Source organism: Ursus americanus, chromosome 4 (assembly GCF_024610735.1).
Source record: "Ursus americanus isolate L20-20 chromosome 4, mUrsAme1.1.p, whole genome shotgun sequence".
Taxonomy (NCBI): Eukaryota; Metazoa; Chordata; class Mammalia; order Carnivora; family Ursidae; genus Ursus; species Ursus americanus.
Window position 1 is genome coordinate 24157566 of NC_142130.1, and position 17944 is coordinate 24175509.

At 43.0% G+C, this 17944-nt stretch overlaps 1 protein-coding gene and 1 long non-coding RNA gene across 4 annotated transcripts in view; one reads left to right on the plus strand and one right to left on the minus strand.

Annotated features, from left to right (window-relative positions):
- BCL6 (BCL6 transcription repressor) overlaps positions 1–17944 on the minus strand; it is a 51582-nt gene that overhangs the window by 22549 nt on the left and 11089 nt on the right. The window contains exon 1 of one of the 3 annotated variants that reach the window (XM_087861489.1): positions 29–184. The exons of 1 other annotated variant lie outside the window; for it this stretch is intronic. The gene's annotated coding sequence lies outside the window, so the exon portion shown is untranslated. Of the gene's footprint in view, positions 1–28; positions 185–17944 lie in introns of those variants that run through there. One more of the 3 variants, XM_045811244.2, reaches the window with a different exon arrangement.
- LOC123801292 (uncharacterized) lies at positions 354–7905 on the plus strand. Its single transcript, XR_006782192.2, has 2 exons — positions 354–694; positions 6529–7905. It is a non-coding gene; the product is annotated as an uncharacterized LOC123801292 (long non-coding RNA).

The window sequence follows — 17944 nt, forward strand, 5'->3', positions numbered from 1 at the left end:
CAGCGGCAGCAGCAACAGCAATAATCACCTGGTGTCCGGCCTTTCCTAGAAACTTCTTGCATCACCACTTCTAAGAACCCCAGTTCTAAGAATCAACAGAGCTCAATTCTCGGAATTTGAGCTGCGGACTTTACCACTGCTACGTGGCAGGGGAGGACTCGGTGTCAGCTCTCCGGGACTTTTGCCTCTTTTGTCCCATGGAAAGCCCTCAAAACCACAATGTTTTTCCAGTTTCCGGAAGATTTCGAGGTCTTCAGCGGCTGGACGTCCCGGATTTGGAGGTTCGGGTTCGAGGCTCGAGGGGCCAGACGGCGTCCCTCCCTCCCGGGGCCCCGCACAATGGTACGGCCTGCTCCGCCAGCGTCACGTGGGCGCCCCCTCTGTGACGTCGGCGTCTTCGCTGTAGCAAAGCTCGGCCTCTGGAATTCTGAGAACTAATTTGCTATTCGGTGACATAAGAGGGGGAGTGCGCTTTGCTTTCCCGGGGTCTGGGGCTAATTCCTCCTCTCTTACCCATAAACTTAGCTCCTCGAGCTAAATACACAAAAGGGAGCGAGAGGTTCGACCCGTTGGAAAAAGTCTGTTATATATAGTAGCTTTAGAGGCGAGTAAGAGAAAAAAACAATAAACACCACAGCTCTTTCCAGCTAGAATATTAGGCACCACGAGAAAAATATTTGCCAAGCAGTCTTCGGTGGGTTCATTTGCTTTATTTTATTTGGGTCTTCTTTTTGGTTTGGTTTGGTTTGGTTTTTCCTTGTTAATTGTGGTGGCTTGGGATTTTTTGGTGGTTGTATTTTGATGATTTTTGGATTTTTTTTTCCTTCTGATTTTTGCCTTTTGCAAGTTTGTGGTGTTACGTAAATAGTAGGATCCCGCATCGGTTGGATTTTGTTTTGTGTGTGTGTGTGTGTGTGTGTGTGTGTGTTTTCTTATCTAATCTCTCCAGCATTTTAAAGAAGATGTGTTATTTTAATATTGTGACTATTGAAAGCAGCTTCAGTTTTTGATCGCATGTAACAATCCCAACCCCCACTTTTTTGGGGGGGGCGATGCAATTTTCTTCTTCCCTTGGACTTTTTACTGAGAGGAGGCTCTCCTGCACTTGAGGGACATGTTCAAAGGATTTGTTTTGGTTTGGTTTGTTTCTTTCCAGGACAGCAAGTGGTGGGTTTACTCTTTCTGTTATTGTTGACTGTTAGGAAATTTCTTGTTGGAAGAAACGTGTGTGTATTTGGGTATGTGTACGCATGTGTTCTACAAAATTATGTGAGCCAAATACATGTTTGTGTTTTGCTTTTTCTTAAGGTCTTGATCCCCCGCGCTCCCCCCAACCCCCCGCTCGTTTCAAGGTCGTTGTAAAAAATCTCTCCTGTCTGCGTTGAAGAGATCAGCCGGAGGGAATTCTAAAGGCCTGCCGTGCCAGGATCACAGATACTGCGTGTATTTAGAACAGCCTGTGCTACAACTACAGCGCTCCGCACGCAGCACTGGCTCCTTAGCTTCGGAGCTCACTTGGGAGGAGGAGGAGGAGAAGGGGGGAAATCTTTTCTTTCTTTCTTCTTTCCTTTCTTTTTAAAGGCAAATGCAGTGCAGAATCATTTCACTGTGGGCCTTGGTTTGTTTATTCAGAACTGCCAGTTTCCCTATTTAAATGTTGGTTGGGGTTTTTTCCCCTCCTACTCATCCCCGAATGAGGGAGACTCTTGTTTCTTTTATGTCTCTCTCTTAAAAGAAGGGTGTGAGGGGAAAATAATATTTCAGATTCCTCAAGAATTAACCCAAAATGTTTGGACCAGAAGCAGCTTTCAAAGGTCAGGCTGTTCTGAGCCTTGGCTATGAGAGTCCTTCAGGCGACTCATTAAATTACAGATGAGTTCTTAAAGGTTCCACAAAATTTCTGCACATGTTAATTTCCAAAAAAGATATGGCCCAAAATAATCTACCTCTCCCTACCTCAAATTTGGGTTTATAATGGAGAAATGAGCAGAGCTACGAAAGATTACGGGCTGTTTCCTGGGATATTTGGCATTTCTTTCCGAGGAAAAGTCCCTAAGAAGTTCAGATCTGTTGCTGAAAATGTTATTGTCAGTGCACCCCACCACCACCTTTAAAAGGCTGTGTTGGGAATTTTAGAACCAGAAGAGGTCCAAAGGGGTTGATTATTTTCCACAAGGTCTGGAGCTTAGGAAATATGCGTGTCTGTTCCTATGAAATCTGAATATTTTAATACTTATTGACAGATGGATTACTGCAGCCTCTGCAGAAAAGCCTGCCTTGTAAAGGATTTTTGAAAAATATACATAGGCCTAATCCTGTCACTGTTGTTGAAATGAACATTTTACCCCCAAAGACACATGATATTGTCAAGTGCAGATTCATTCTGCCAGAAGGCGGACTATCTGCTTTTTTATTGTCTCCTTCCCTTTCCTTTTCAGAGTTTTAAATGAATTCCACTGGATTCAAAACGATACCCCGATTTTGCTGAAACGATTTTCTCTGTGCATTTATATGTGTGATATTTTTTTCTATCTTTGAGTGCAGTCTTACTTCAAGATTTCTCAGGTGTATCTGTATATGGTTTGGAATGTGAAATGTATGGCTCTGACCTATTATTGAGCCTACGATGGAGATTACTTTTATGATTTTTGGTCACTTTTCTAATCAAAGTTGTCATCCTGCCTCCTTGGTCCCCTGCGGTCGCGCCCCCCCCAACACAGTTTGTCCCTCCTGCGTTCTCTTTGCCACTCCAATCTTAGCCCCATGGGGGCGCTGCAGAGCAGAGGGAAATCTCCCTCTGGCAGTAGAACTAGCCAGAATGGGGGCTGGGAAGGAATTCACCCTTCTTGTACCTCAGACCTTTTTAATTCTTTGCAGGGAGCCCCTGGAGGGAAAACCCACCAGGCCTAGTTTATAGATAATTAACCCCACCACTAGGGACCTCAAACCTTCCCTGCACATTATTTCTGGGACCAAGTGCCAGAGACCCACATTTCTATGACCGTTGTTTTTTGTTTTTGTTTTTGTTTGGGTTTTTTGCCAAATCACTGTTTACATTGACAGAAATTGATCAGAAGGACACGGTTAAAAGAAAAAAATATTGAAAATATTCTGAAGATAGAGACTCTAGGTAGATCCCTTTCTCTCTACTGAATGAACAGTGAGGAAAATTGTGCACCCACTTCCCAATCTCTTTTCAAATCCTAGGAGCGTAACTGTCAAATTTTATACCAGTTGACTTGCTTCCAAATTGTCCTTCTTTCTCTTAGTCTTGATCTCTCCCCATCAGTAGCCAGTTGGCATCACTGTGTGGGCTCCCTCACTCCCGCAGTGCTATGTTATAGGATTAAAGAAAGGATTGACTTGAATATATTCAAATTCTTTTAAATCATCCTTAAGAAGCTCTAAAGAGAGATTCCGTGTCTGGGGTCTTATGAGTGATTCCTGTAGACTTGGAGGGACTATGTATCAACCGTCCTGTGGTTTAATGGTTACTGGCTATTAATACTCAGAATAGAGGACCAGGCCAGTGGACTGGGCATAGTAATAGGTTCCTGAACGCAGCTGCCGGGTAAATATAAGCTTCGTTACAAATAAAATAGCCTGGTCCTAATATTACAACTATTTAAGGAAGGGAACAGATTTTGCATCCAGTTCCCCACAATTCAGTCATAGCTGAAAAGGAAACTATCCTTCGAATAAATACCGTCTTGTCCTCTTTTTAAGGGGGCTCCAAACAGGAAGTTGGTTTCACCTGTCAGGAACTTCTGGAAGCTTGGTAGATCTTTAAGCTATCTATCACATCTCAGGATGATGGATTTTAGAACGGTAAAGAACCTTGCAGATCAGTCACGCAACTCCCCCAGGCTTCTCTCTTTCCAGAGGACAGGCTGGCCCTCACCAGACGCATGCATGACCCTAGGACACAACTGAAAATGGGTCTCCGTTTGATGGTCCTGTGTCGTTTCAGAGAATGAGGGTGATCTGACTGCCTGGCTTTGGAGGAGGGTGTCCTGTTTTCTGGCAGAAGAGGGGAAAGCAAGGCTGCTTCGGGTTTCTCGTTCACTGTAAATTGGTTCTCAGAACGAACTCCAGGTCACGATGCTACTTCTGAGTTTTGACGGACATTTGTGTTTGGTTGTGTTTGTCACCTGTGCTGCGGTACTTGACACTACTTCTGATGGGTGTGGAAGATGCTGTCCACCTGATGTAGAAAATTTTACCTCTTCTTTTTCTCTCAAATCCTTCATTTAGACTTATTGTAGACAAGCTCCCTACATTATCCTTGGAGAAAGAAGGGAGATTTCTTGGTACATTTTAGAGAAATTGAGCAGAAAGTTTTGAGACAGTAAAAGAAAAAACAGAAGATGATTTCCAGCTACTACCTTCTGAAAAAGAAGTGTCAACGTTTAATTTTGATCCATATGCTGCCTGCTTTCAGCCTGTTTTATTCTGAGACTTTTTTTTTCTTTAGAAACCTTTTCTAGCCTTGCTCAGAGTTTCCCCCCAAAACACTGATTTTCCACACTTTTCTCACTTTTTTAAAATGGAAATAAATATCAGGAGCTTAAAATAGAGAAGTGATTGGGGGGACGCCTAATCATTTGTTTATTGCATTGGATCACTGTTTTGAATAGCAGGGTTTTCACTTCCTATGAAACTCTAGCATGAAGGAAAGCAGCAGCTGGACCAGGAAGGGATGAAGAGAGGAAAGCACTTGAGTGTTTGTAAACTCTGGGTAGCTGGCCCACCCTCCCTGCGGCTGCCTGCCGGTACTTAGCTGTCTTTACTACCTAAGGCTAGAAGTGGAAAAACTTGATTTGCGTGTTGTGCCTGCATTTTTTCCCCTTCTTCTCCACACCGCCCTCTGTACACCTGACCGTGCAGAAGCCTATCTGGAGCCGGCTGGCTGGCAGGCAGGCAGAGTTGGAGAGCGGAAGAATGTGCGGAGGGAGGGAGCGCTTCGGTACTTTTCCATTCACATCTCCACAGTGGCTTTTCTTGTTTATTTCACCCTCCACCCGCAGAAACCTTTCAGCTGCCTGAAATTCGAGTCATTGCACTACTCCCTGAGGTCAGACTACAGATGCTCCGTGCATGTTTCCTACATGTTGGTGTCTTCGTAACATATGTACATACAGAGACACACACACGCACACACACAAACACGTAACTCCTCAGGGGCATGGTGTGAGGTAGGAGAAAAAACAAACAAACAAACCTGGATTTGTTGCCAAAAAAGCCTTGGCTTCTAATTACAGTTCTGCCTGGAACTCCCTTATGGAACCTGGAGCAAAACCACTTGTCAGGACTCAGTTTCTTCAGCCGTGTGAAGAAATAACCCCGATGATTTGTGTGATGCCTATCTGTTCTAAATTCTATACCTTGATATCCAGACACATATTTACATAACTTTAAGATGGGGGGGGACAGAAAGGAGCTGTATCTATATGTGTACCTGGCATGGGGGAAGGGGTTAAAATTTAAACTTCTAAGTAAAGAAGGCAGTCCCAGAATCCTCACCTCTATCAATTGTTAACCAATTGTAGACCAAAGTCTGGGGTTATGCTGAGTGGGTCTAAAAACTGACTGAAGATTTTTAACGTTGAGTTGGAGGAGACAGTTTCTAAGACCTTGTACCTTTGATCTCTAGCATTCATAATCAGCTGTGACAGTTCCCAAGTGTCTTTTCAGCACTATCCTTTTTTTTTTTTTTTTTTTTTTGCCTTCTGTTTGTTTTTGGAAACTGTCCCAGTCAATGATAGGAAGGAGATGACACTTGTAAACTGGGCAGTCTTTAAGCCACTGGGCCCCAAGTAGATGTGAAAAATATCTCATAACATTCACATACACACACACACACACACACACATAAAGGAAGGAAAGAAAAAAAAAAAAACCTGAAGAGAGATTCCTAGTAAGAAACTTAGAGGTAGTTCAGCCATCACTGCCTTAAAGGTAATTATTTGAAGTTAGAGGAAATAACAGATGAGGAGTTTGCCCTAACAAAAAAAAAAAAAAAAAAAAAGCCTTGATCTTCCAGAACAAACTTGAAGGCAATAAAAGAGATACTTTCAATCAGTATCTCCTTTTTTGATCGCCATTCTTTAAAACAAAAGGTCTGAAGTTTCTCAGGCCTGATTGTCTAGATGAAATAAGATCTTTAACGGACCTTGGCATCCTCAGGAAGTAATAAAACAGCCCTGTTTATTGGCAGTGACCTCCCTACCACCACCATGTCTCCTTTGACTTAGACCCTCCGGAATATTTTTGTCCATGTACAAGGAGACGTGGAGTCGATTACACTCTCTCAGTGTAAAACTACTGAGTTATAATATGCTAGAACTGGGAGAGTCCTTAGTAACAATCCAGTCCAATGCTACTGATGGTACAGAATTGGAAACTGAGGCCCAGACAGAAGGCATTTTCCACACCCACTGAATCGCTGACAGAGCCAGATCTAGAATTCTGATGCCCCGGTTCTAAATCCATTGTTTTTGTTTTGTTTTGTTTTGTTTTTTTCCATAGCTTATCACGGAAAGGAGATATAGGGTGGACAGCCCTGAAGAAGAGCCATTTGCTGTGGCCTTATGTTCAGAGAAGAGCTCAGAGTTGGACTTCTGACATGCTCTCCACTGAGGCTCTGCCTCAATCTTAGTGATACAATGACAGGATGGAAAGAAGACCTTCACACACAAGTTTTGTGTGCAGGTCCCACTGCAGGACCCAGTGTAGGAGCCCTCCCACTCTCCCACAGTGCCGTGATTTCATATTATTCCTGAATCTAGAATGGTCATCAATTGTGTGATTGTATTGTAATTATGTCTATGTTGGTGTTTAAAATGTAGATTTTTAAATATTTTTGGGCTAGTAGCAATGAGCACACCTAATGCCCAGATTGTACCATAAAATAAGGATTTGCTAAAAAAAAAAAGAAAGAAAGAAAGAAAAAGAAACCAAACAATACACAAAAAAATCTCTACATTGATGGGGGATATTTCAGAGACACTGGAGCCACCTTAAGAGCTCCCAATGGCCAAAGCTGAGAAATTTGAGCAACAAGATAGAATAATATTGTATTATAACCCAAAATATAAAATAAATATCCACACTTTTACACAGATGTAAATTAATTATGGGAAAAATTAATGAATGGAAGAGAAGAGACAAATTTTCCATGCAGAAGAATTCTGAATAATTTATGTAGATACTCACCCCTGAAGGAGGGAGGGTATAATTCCCTCTCCTTAAGTGTGAGCTGGGCATAGCGGGTTGCTTCCAAAGAGTGTGGTATGGTAAGGGGAGCGGGGGAGGTAATTTTATATGGAGAAACCAGACTAACACTATATCAGCCAGGACATCAAGGTCAACATCAACAATGACAAACCACAAAGAAAAAAACAATGATAAACCATATTGATTGTATGTACCTTTGATATAAGGTGGTGAAATGGGTCTTTACCTCTGTGGTCTTCCTCACATACCTCAGTCTATTTATGAGTAAAACATCAGGCACATTCTAGTAGAGGGGCGTCCTATAAAATGCTTGACCAGTACTCCTCGAAACTGTCAAGGTCATCAAAAACAAGGAAAGTCTGACAAGTTGCCACAGCCAGGAGTAGCTTAAGGAGACATGATAACTTCATGTAAAGTGTACTTAATGGAAAAAGACAGAAGGGAAATCTAAACGAATCTGAATACATGATGGACTTTAGTTAATAATTTTGTGTGAATATTGTTTCATCCGTTGTTACGAATGTACCGTACTAAGGTGAAATGTTAATAATGGAAGAAACTGGGTACAGGATCGTTCTCTGTACAATCTTATCATTTTTTATGTCAAAAAACCACTATATATATATATTTGCACACACACACATATAATCTCTCTCTCTTTTTTTCCCCCATACTAGACGCCTCTAAAAAGTGACCCAGGCTTCTCTTGAAATCTGAGAGGTCCTGCCCCCAAAATAGAGTCTGGAAAATGAGGGAACCTGCCTTTATTCTTTTAGTTTACTAAATTGAAAGCAATTTAGCTAATCATCTAGATAGAAAACTGTCTGGAAAACACTAGTGAGGCACCAAAGGCCAAATGTCCTTATAGTGGTAGATGACTGAAGCCACCTCATTGGTCCGCTTATTCAACATTTTTCTGTGGAGATTCTCTATGGAAACAAGGCCCTGAAAAATCTTTGCCATCAGTCCAAATGAGACATACAGAACTTGAGGATTCCTAACTGAGGTTGGGGGAGCCCCGAGAGCTTCCCAGGATGTCTGCTATTTCATTGTACCACGCTGGTAGAACTGTGGATCTCATCGGAGTTGTAACTCTGGGTGTCTAGGGAAAACAGCTGACGGGACCCTGCGACTCTGTGACTTTGTCTTCATCATCTGGATTTGACACTATAATCTAAACTCTCTTCCCTCTTCAACCTATTAGTTCCACAGTTGCGAAAGGCCCAGAGAGGGAAATGGTTTGCAAAGACCACCCCCAAAATTAATGGTAGAGTTGATTCCCGTCAACCAGTCCACCCTCAATCACTTATTTTGCTGCTGTATCTACTTTGGTAAGCTGAAGGCTGCTAGTACATTGATGTACATTACTTCAGGAATGCCTCCTTAATTTCTAACCAGTTGTCAGTTACCAACGGTGTCTAGTCTGCATGCTGTACTTGAGTTTTAAGTGTCTCTGCCCTTTTTTCTCTATCTTTTCCCACGTCTATCAACCTCTCTGCCAAGTAGTTATAAAATCTTTGGACCAATACTTATGTTCACTATGGAGGCTGACATTTAAATAATTCTTGGTGAAATGCACTGAGATCAAATCCTGTCTTACTACATTTTGGTTAGCATGACTCTTTCGGTGATGCATTTGGTCACGTGTCTTAAGAATCACAAACAGTCAAGCCCTTTGAGTCAGTAATTCTACTTCTAGGAACCCATCTTTGAGGTGCATATAACATACAGGAAAAAATTCAAACATATAGGGGGAAAGTCTTTGAATGAATATAGGTATGCAACAAAAAATTAGCATAATCTCCATGTCCCATTGTGACTGACTTGAGGGGAAAGGTGTTGGATGGAGAATATGAAGTATAATCTGACTAATTTTTAAAAATTGGAATCGGAGGGGCACCTGGGTGGCTCAGATGGTTAAGCGTCTGCCTTCAGCTCAGGTCATGATCTCGGGTCCTGGGACTGAGACCTGCATCAGGTTCCCTGCTCAGCGGGGAGCCTGCTTCTCCCTCTCCCTCTACTGTTCCCCCTGTTCCCCCTGCTTGTGCTCTCTCGCTCTGTCAAATAAATAAATAAAATCTTTAAAAAAATAAAATAAAAGCCACACTTCTTTAAAAAAATTGGAATTAGAAAATACTTATGGTAACAGATAAAGTGAAAAGAAGTAAGATATATATATGTAGGTATGTGTGTATATATATATGTATATGGCATATTCATAACTATGTTTAAAGATACTCTTCATAGAGGCGCCTGGGTAGTGCAGTCGTTAAGCGTCTGCCTTCGGCTCAGGGCGTGATCCCAGCGTTCCGGGATCGAGTCCCACATCGAGCTCCTCCGCTGGGAGCCTGCTTCTTCCTCTCCCACTCCCCCTGCTTGTGTTCCCTCTCTCGCTGGCTGTCTCTCTGTCACATAAATAAATAAAATCTTTTTTTTTTTAAAAAGATACTCTTCATAGAAAATAGACCAGATATAAATAAGAGTACACAAATAAACAAGTATTTTGGCTGTCTTAGGGTAGTAGGGTTATGAATGCTTTTCTCCTCCCTTATTTTTTCCTTATCTTCCAAATTATGTAATGTTTATATATTAGTTTGATATCTATCTATCTATCTATCTATCTATCTCACAAGCACACACCTATGACACTGAAAAGCCCTAAGTGGTGTCTTTTAAATGCAATTAGTTGCCTCACTCACAGTTCCGCATGTTTGACCTAAAGTTAATGCTGCCCACATCTTTAGGACCTATAGCAAAAATGAGAGCCGCCCACTCACTCTTGGAGAAGACCTTTCACTCTTGGAGACACTTATCTCCATAACAACAAACAGCACCCTTGTGGAGCACGTTGACCCAAATGAGATTAGGGAGATCTGCAAATCTTTGATGTACCTCTGCCCCGGGGTCTTAGTGAGCTGCTCTTGTTTGTTGCTGTTTCGTAGCATTTGCAAATGTCAAAGGGTTTCCTTGTTACTTGGCTGTCTCTCTGAGGCCACCCCAGAAGATTTCCTGGTAGATAGACTGCCTTTTGGAGTTCTTTGGGGGCTACTGGACGTTTATTTTTTATTCTTATAACATCTTTGATTAGTAAATGTGAAGGCAAAAAATTTTTTTAAAATAAACTACTCAAGGTTCTGTTTTGTTTTGCTTTGTTTTCTTCAGAGAATCACAGGCTATTAGGAACTTCGGGGAGTATACTATTATTTGAATCACTGGTTTTTGGAAAAGGGCATGGGGTAGAAATCAGAATCGAGGGGGTGAGGGTGAGGACCGTTCTTCTGATAAGTCCCTCTTCCCTGAAACCACTAAGGTCGTTCCTCACACTCAGCTCACCCTATTCACTCACACATTCACTCGTTCAAACAACTCGCAAGTTCACTGACAGTCTTTTGTGAAGGAGCTGATGCGCTGAATGCTGGGGAAACAAATGAATACAATATGGGATCCCCACCCCAGGGGGCACACAACCTACTGAGGAAACAGACTCAGAAAGGTGCTAAAATTTGCTTTAGGTCATGCCAAAGATAGTCCCCAAGTCAGGACTGACTCTGAGCCAAACAAAACTCTGTGGCTTCTTCTTAGATGCTGTGTCCTACCTCCCACTCTGCCATCAGTGTGAGGCATTGACAGCCCCCCCCCCAGCCTTGGGCACGTTCGATCTCTGAATTTTTCACCCAGCATTGATCAGAACAAGGTATAACCCAGCCATCTCAATGTACCCACCAGTGATACCCAATACCCAATGCAGGAAGAGCCCCATGCGCCTGGGTACACGGGGAGCCTCGGCTATCTTCACCGCCACAATCACCCACTGGGCTGTCTACAGGCCAGAACTTTGCCTGGACCTGATTTCTGTATCTTCTTGTACCTGACTGGTTGCACCATGAACAGTCAGGTCACCTAGCATCATGCTCTCCCAGAGCTCACAGCGTCCAGTAACATCTGCAGCCTGGATATCGGAACGCAACACCATTCCCAGCAGGAACTGCACCCCTAATAGATCTTGATGCCTACTTAACTCTAAGCCCACGTTTGCCTCAACCCTCTGGGCGTCCCAGACCTTTGGGTGATAAACAGGCAGATGATCTCTGCCAGCCCTGCAGCCAGACCACTTTCCATAGCACCGTAGTCACCGAGACCCAGCCCGCCTAGGGTTGGGCCTGTCTGCCAGCAGTTGTAACCATTTCCTCTCTGTGGCCGGGCAAGGATGGACTGGATATCATGACACATGCATAATACACCAGACACAATTGCGGCGGTCTTACCATTAGTTAGTCCAACAGCGTTCAATGTGGAAACATCAGGGTGCCAAGAACAACCTTACGCTTTGGAGACACTGGCCCTGCAATGCCAGCCAAATGTTCGAAAGAAAGTGGGACAGAAAAAGATTACTTCTGACATTAATAAAAGCCATACTTGGAGAAAGCAGATTAAGAAGACTTGATGGTGGTGATGGCAAATCGAGAAATTAAGTACTTAAGGCCCTCAAACTTTTCCCCGTCTTATCTCCTACAACCTTCTATGCCAGACTCCGAGGACCCGTGCACTTACCTCCACCCCACACCCCTGCCTTGATCTCTGCCTTCCTTCAATAGGCTAGACACTCCTCAAGGGTAAGAGTACTTCGTTTTTGTTTTCCGAGACTTGCGTCCAACACATTGCTCACTTAGGTAATGTTGGTGAAATTAAAGTTAGGTAGAACTGAAAGAGAATTTGATGTGAAATCTGATGATCTAGGTTCCAGTTAAAGTTCCATAACTGACTAACTTTTGTGGGTCTCGGTTTCTTGTTCTCTAAAATGGTAATTTCTGTTAAAGGACTACCTCACAGGGTTCTCCTGAGAATCAAGGACAATGGCGGGGTGAGGGGTGGGGTGGGGAGGGAGTACTTTGGATATTATAATGCGCAGGTCAAAGTAGTTGTTGAATGTTGAATGGACGGACAAACTAATGACTGAACTATCATAGTTAAATAAAGCCTTTAGGTTATTCCCTAACAGATTCTGTGACTCAGATTATGTCTGGGGAACAGTGATTTAAAGTGCTCTGTCTTGACTTTGTAACCATCCTTAAATATATTAATTTCACTTCCCAAAATATTTTAACCTTTTAAGTACAGGAAGACATAAATTAACTGCTAAGGATTCATACTGATCCAAAGAGAATAAGAAAGATCATCAGAAAGTCTTTTTGTTCTTGAAATGCAGAATTGGAAATGAACCTTTTCCCAGTAGTGGGAACTGAAATCCAGTATTAGATCCTCCTTTTCGGTACCTTCTTCCTCTTTCTTCCTCCTCCTTGTACCTTAACCCCTCCCTACCCCTCCCCTGCACCCAAATGGAAAAAATCATTTGTTTTGAGTTAACTTCAGTCTTAGCAAAAGATATAAACAAAGTCCAAATGTATCAGGGCTGTTTTCTAGGATCAACAAGGTGGATTTCTATTCATTTTTCAAGCAATTGAGTTGATGAGCGAGTTACCTCAACGAGATGATCGGATAACTTTCTACCAAAGGGCTGACCTGAGTGATAGGAGGAGCCCTGAGCCAACGCCATCCTCCTAAGAGAATCCCTGCATCTAGCCCTCCCACCTCTGTAACAAATGCCGAGTGGATCCATGAATGATGAGGTGAATATAAAAAGGGATTCAGAGCAAGTTCTTGTTGATAGGGAGGAGGAGAGAAAATAGGAGCACAGGTGCTGGAGAGAAGTAAGGCCTTCTCTCTAATAACAGCACAAAGCAATGATTCAGCAGACGAAGCAACAGACCTTTGTTAAAGTCAAAAACTACTCAAAAGCCCATATCCTGCTTCTTGGGATCTATCACAATAGGGACCTACATGGAACAAAATACCCAGAAGAAATAGTAGAGATAGGTGCTCAACATTCTCAACAGGGGGCCGGGGGCAGCCGAGGGTAGTGGCAAGAGAAAACTTCTAGAACTGAGAGCCTGTCTGCCCATACTTGCCAGTTTTGCCAGCACCGAGCCCTTGATCAACAGCTCATTTATTTTTGGATTCCTAGAGGTGGGAAGAAGAGAATACTGGATGTATATGGCATTAAAAAAAACTCCAACGTGGGTGAGCTGGGACGATGTCCAAGCTGTGCAAGGGCCGCCACCTCCCCCATACGGTTCCTTTTTTTTCCCTTTCCACCCCTCCTGTTCCCAACACCTCTCACCCAACCATACCTGTAGAAGCCACGTTCCTGCATAAAGCTAAATGTGTCTGGGGAGGGGAGGGAGGCAAAGCAAAGGAACGTAACACCAAGATACTTCCCTTCTCAACTCCAAAAACTGAGAAGTTTTACTAGAAAATTGAAGAGTGCTGGGGGGCACCTGGGTGGCACAGCGGTTAAGCAGCTGCCTTCCGCTCAGGGCGTGATCCCGGCGTTCTGGGATCAAGCCCCACATCAGGCTCCTCTGCTATGAGCCTGCTTCTTCCTCTCCCACTCCCCCTGCTTGTGTTCCCTCTCTCGCTGGCTGTCTCTATCTCTGTCAAATAAATAAATAAAATTTAAAAAAAAAAGAAAATTGAAGAGTGCTGGAAGGTTCTAGAGGTTAGAAACTAAAAAGTTTGGAGAAACAGGACATGATTGAATATATTTCATTATCTCCTCCCCCATTTGGCTGGACTTTTTTAGCATGGGAGAAGCATTGTTGATATTTTCAGGTCTGATCAATATGCAACCACAGACATTACGAATTTAGCACCTACTGTGTGCTAAGCCCTGGGCTAGACTTTGCATATACAAAGAACCATTACAGACTTGTCGCTGGAGGAGCCCATAGTCTAGGTGAGGAGACAAGCTCTACACAAGTAAATCCACAGAGGAGTATTTATTATAAATTATGATAACTGAGATGCAGGAAATACATAAGGTACTATAACGTGGGGGAAAGTCATCATTTACTCAGGGTACAGGCCTCTCTATTGAAGTAAGCTTTAAGCCAAAAAAGGAGGATGGGGTAGCCCCGCCAAGAGTGGGGGTAAAGTGTACGGGGCAGAGTGAACAGAGGTCAAACAACCCTGTAAACCCCTGGCATGGTCAGAAACCTGAAAGAGGCCAGCATGGCACAAGCAGAGAGACTAGTAGGAGATGAATTTGGAGGGAGAATCAGGAGCTAGACCCCGGGGGCCTTTGTAGACCACAGACAGGAATTGAGAGTTTAATCTAAGTATATTGAAAAATCATTTCAGATTTTCAGGCAGGGTGATGACATGATCTAATTTATATTTTGAGAAAAGCACCCCAGCTAGCATGTGGAAGGTGCATTAGAAAGAGGCAGGAACAGGTTCTTTAAGAGGCTACGATAGGAGTCATGGTGAGAGAGGAAGGGAGAGGGCAGTGTAGGTGGGGACGTGGGCAAAGATTTGAGGCATACGTTGAAGGTAGAATTGACAAGATTGAAAGAAAGATTGGATTGCTCGGGAGTGGGTGGTAAAGGAGAGAGGGCTATTAAGAACGAATCCCAAGTTTCTGATTTGGGCGATTGGGTGGATGTATTTCCATTGACTGAGTTCGAAACACTGCAAAGTAGAAGTTTGTGGGAGGCAGTTGCTGGGAATCCAGAACTTGGTTTTGAACATCGTATGTCTGAGCTATCTCTGATGTCCAAGTAGGGGGTTGGATATGCAAGACCTGAACCCCAAAGATAGGTCTGGTTTGGAGATATAAATTCGGGATTTATCAAGATAGACATAGTATTTGAAGCTAGGAGAAAGGATTGGTGTTCATATCAGGCCAGGCATTAAAAAATAGAATAAAAAAATAGTAAAGGTAGAATGATCCTTAGAGATACTCCAGCCCAAACTCATTTCTCAACTGATAGCAAACTGGGAGCTAAAAAAATGGAGCTGTTGGTGGAAGTAGAGTTGGTGAGAGATTAGGTCTTCCTTCAGGACCAGTACTTTTGTTTGTTTGTTTGTTTTACGTTGTTGTGTCGACATTTGACATCAAAAAGGTTGAGACTAAGAAATCTATGTGACTGTACAGATGTGACTCATGGTATCACATCCCCTAGCTTGTAGTCGCACCTGCTGCATGTAATCCACCCCACCCTCATTACTAATTTGCTCCCCTCTTCCTGTAGTCAATCTAGAACCTTTTCTCCTGGTTCCCTACTTATTGAAAAAGAAGGTGCTGTCATCCCAAATGGAGGTATCTTTGCAATTTAATATTGAGGAAGTCTAAGGCTTAGAGCGGTGACTAAGGGGCAGAAGGCATGCTCCTGTAAAGCTCCGTCCTACTCAGCTTAGCACCTACAGCCCCTGTAATTATTTAGCAACTGGACTGTCTCTCCTCTTGAATATGAGTGCCTGAGGATCGGGAGGTACTTTTCTTCTCCTTGGTATCTTAATCCAGCCCTGGCTCCTAAGATAAATGTCTTACCCATTAATACATGTCTTCGATGAGAGGGACCCAATAAAATGAAGCCTTTCATTAGACTCAACATGCCTTTAGTAATCTTTCCATCCTTCTAAGGAAGTACATTCACGGAGCATGTACTATGTGTCAGGTATGGTGCTAAAAGACCGCAGTCGTGTTCAGTCTTTAAAATACGATTATGGAGGGGCGCCTGGGTGGCGCAGTCGTTAAGCGTCTGCCTTCGGCTCAGGGCGTGATCCCAGCGTTCTGGGATCGAGCCCCACATCAGGCTCCTCCGCTAGGAGCCTGCTTCTCCCTCTTCCACTCCCCCTGCTTGTGTTCCTTCTCTCGCTGGCTGTCTCTGTCAAATAAATAAATAAAATCTTTAAAAAAAATACGATTATGGAGGGGTTGTTATTAGCTATTGTCCAAAATATTTAGGTATATATTGCATACCTTCCCTCCAATTCAGTAAATATTTAATGTGCATTGACCATATATACAGAGGTACAAGAGGAAGCCTCTGTCACTCAGGGCTCTAAGACCAGTGCAGGAGAGCGATATCAACAAACACACAAGCAATGACAAGGGCTATCACTGAGCTTTAACTGATATATTTTGGTTGAATATGGAAACATAATTGTTTCAAACCAAGAGATCTAGGAAAGTTTCTTGGAGGGGTAGAACGTGAACATCATAATAAAATAACGTAGCGGTGCTTGAGTGGTTCAGTTGGTTAAGCATCTGACTCTTGATTTCGGCTCAGGTCATGATCTCAGGGTCATGGGATTGAGCCCTACATCAGATTCCACGCTCAGTGGGGCATCTGCTTGAGATTCGCTCCCCCTGCCCCTACTCCCGTTCTCCCTCTCTCTCTAAAATAAATAAATAAATCTTTAAAAAAATGAAATTTAAGAATTGGGGCGCCTGGGCGGCACAGCGGTTAAGCATCTGCCTTTGGCTCAGGGCGTGATCCCGGTGTTATGGGATCGAGCCCCACATCAGGCTCCTCCACTATGAGCCTGCTTCTTTCTCTCCCACTCCCCCTGCTTGTGTTCCCTCTCTCGCTGGCTGTCTCTCTCTCTGTCGAATAAATAAATAAAGTCTTTAAAAAATAAATAAATAAAAGAAAATTTAAGAATGAACATATTCTTGAAATAAATATCAGAATTATAAGCATAGCTTTGAAATAAAGAAAGCTAACATATATATGGTCCTTAGTATGTACTGTTTTAAGTACTTTACATGTGTGAATTTACTTAATCCAACCTTGTAAAAGGGGGGGTATTGTCATCCTCACTTTACAGACAGGAAGCTGAAGCACAGAAAGTTTAAGTAACTTACTTAAGATCAAACAACTAACAAACAGCAGAGTTGGGATTTTAACCCTAGTGATTTAAGTCTTTACCCTTAGCCATTATGCTCTACTGCCTTATGAATGAAGGGTAGAACTTCCACACGGCTTATGTTAGGAGGAGGTTACAGCAGGTTAAGGAGAGAGAGGTGTGGGGAAGGAGGGTATTCTAGACAGAGAAGAATTGAAAGAATAGCACAGAGATTAGGTGTACCCCTAACAGTACTTTATTTTGTCTAGAAAGCTGTCTAGTATGCAAAGAACTTTTTCAGCCATTCCTTAATGTGCTTCTCCTTATGACCCTGTGAAGCCATGATTATTATTCTAATTAGAAGGACGTGTATAGGGGGACCCAGAATGGGAAGGCACCAGCTGGGCTGCCTCGAGGTTCAAAAACCTGGTCATTTAACTGCAGACAAGTGCCTTTTCCCAGATTGAAGTATTAGCAAGTAAATACATTCATTGCTCCTACTCTGAGCAAGGCCCCGTGCTAGCCTGTTCATATATGTTCTAATTTCACCCGCACAACAGCCCTAAGAGGTAGGTGTTGTTACATTTCAAAAGAGGAAACAGTTTAAGTCTGCCTCTACCTAATTTTTTTTTTTTCTTGAGAACGATTTCCTATGAGGCGTGCTGGTTTTCAGTTTCATGCTTTGCCTACTCTTTGGTCCCTGGGAACCCCTGAGGACAGAGTATTACCTATGGGTTAGCACATGCAGCTTTACTGAGAATGGAAAATCCCAATTAATCTCTTTGCCAAAATCTTCAGTCACTCCTGCTTTTGGCCAACCTTTCCTGTGTGCTGAAAGTCAACATTTAAATATGAAACTCAGCTTTGGTTTCCAAAAATTTAATTGCATTATTAGGAATTACTTGAAACTGGGCTTTGTGAATCTAGGAGGGGAAGGTTGGGAAGAAGGCTGACCAGACACTGCGGGCTGGCCAGCAATTCAGTGCAATCATGGAAAGGCTCGATGGAATCTGCGACT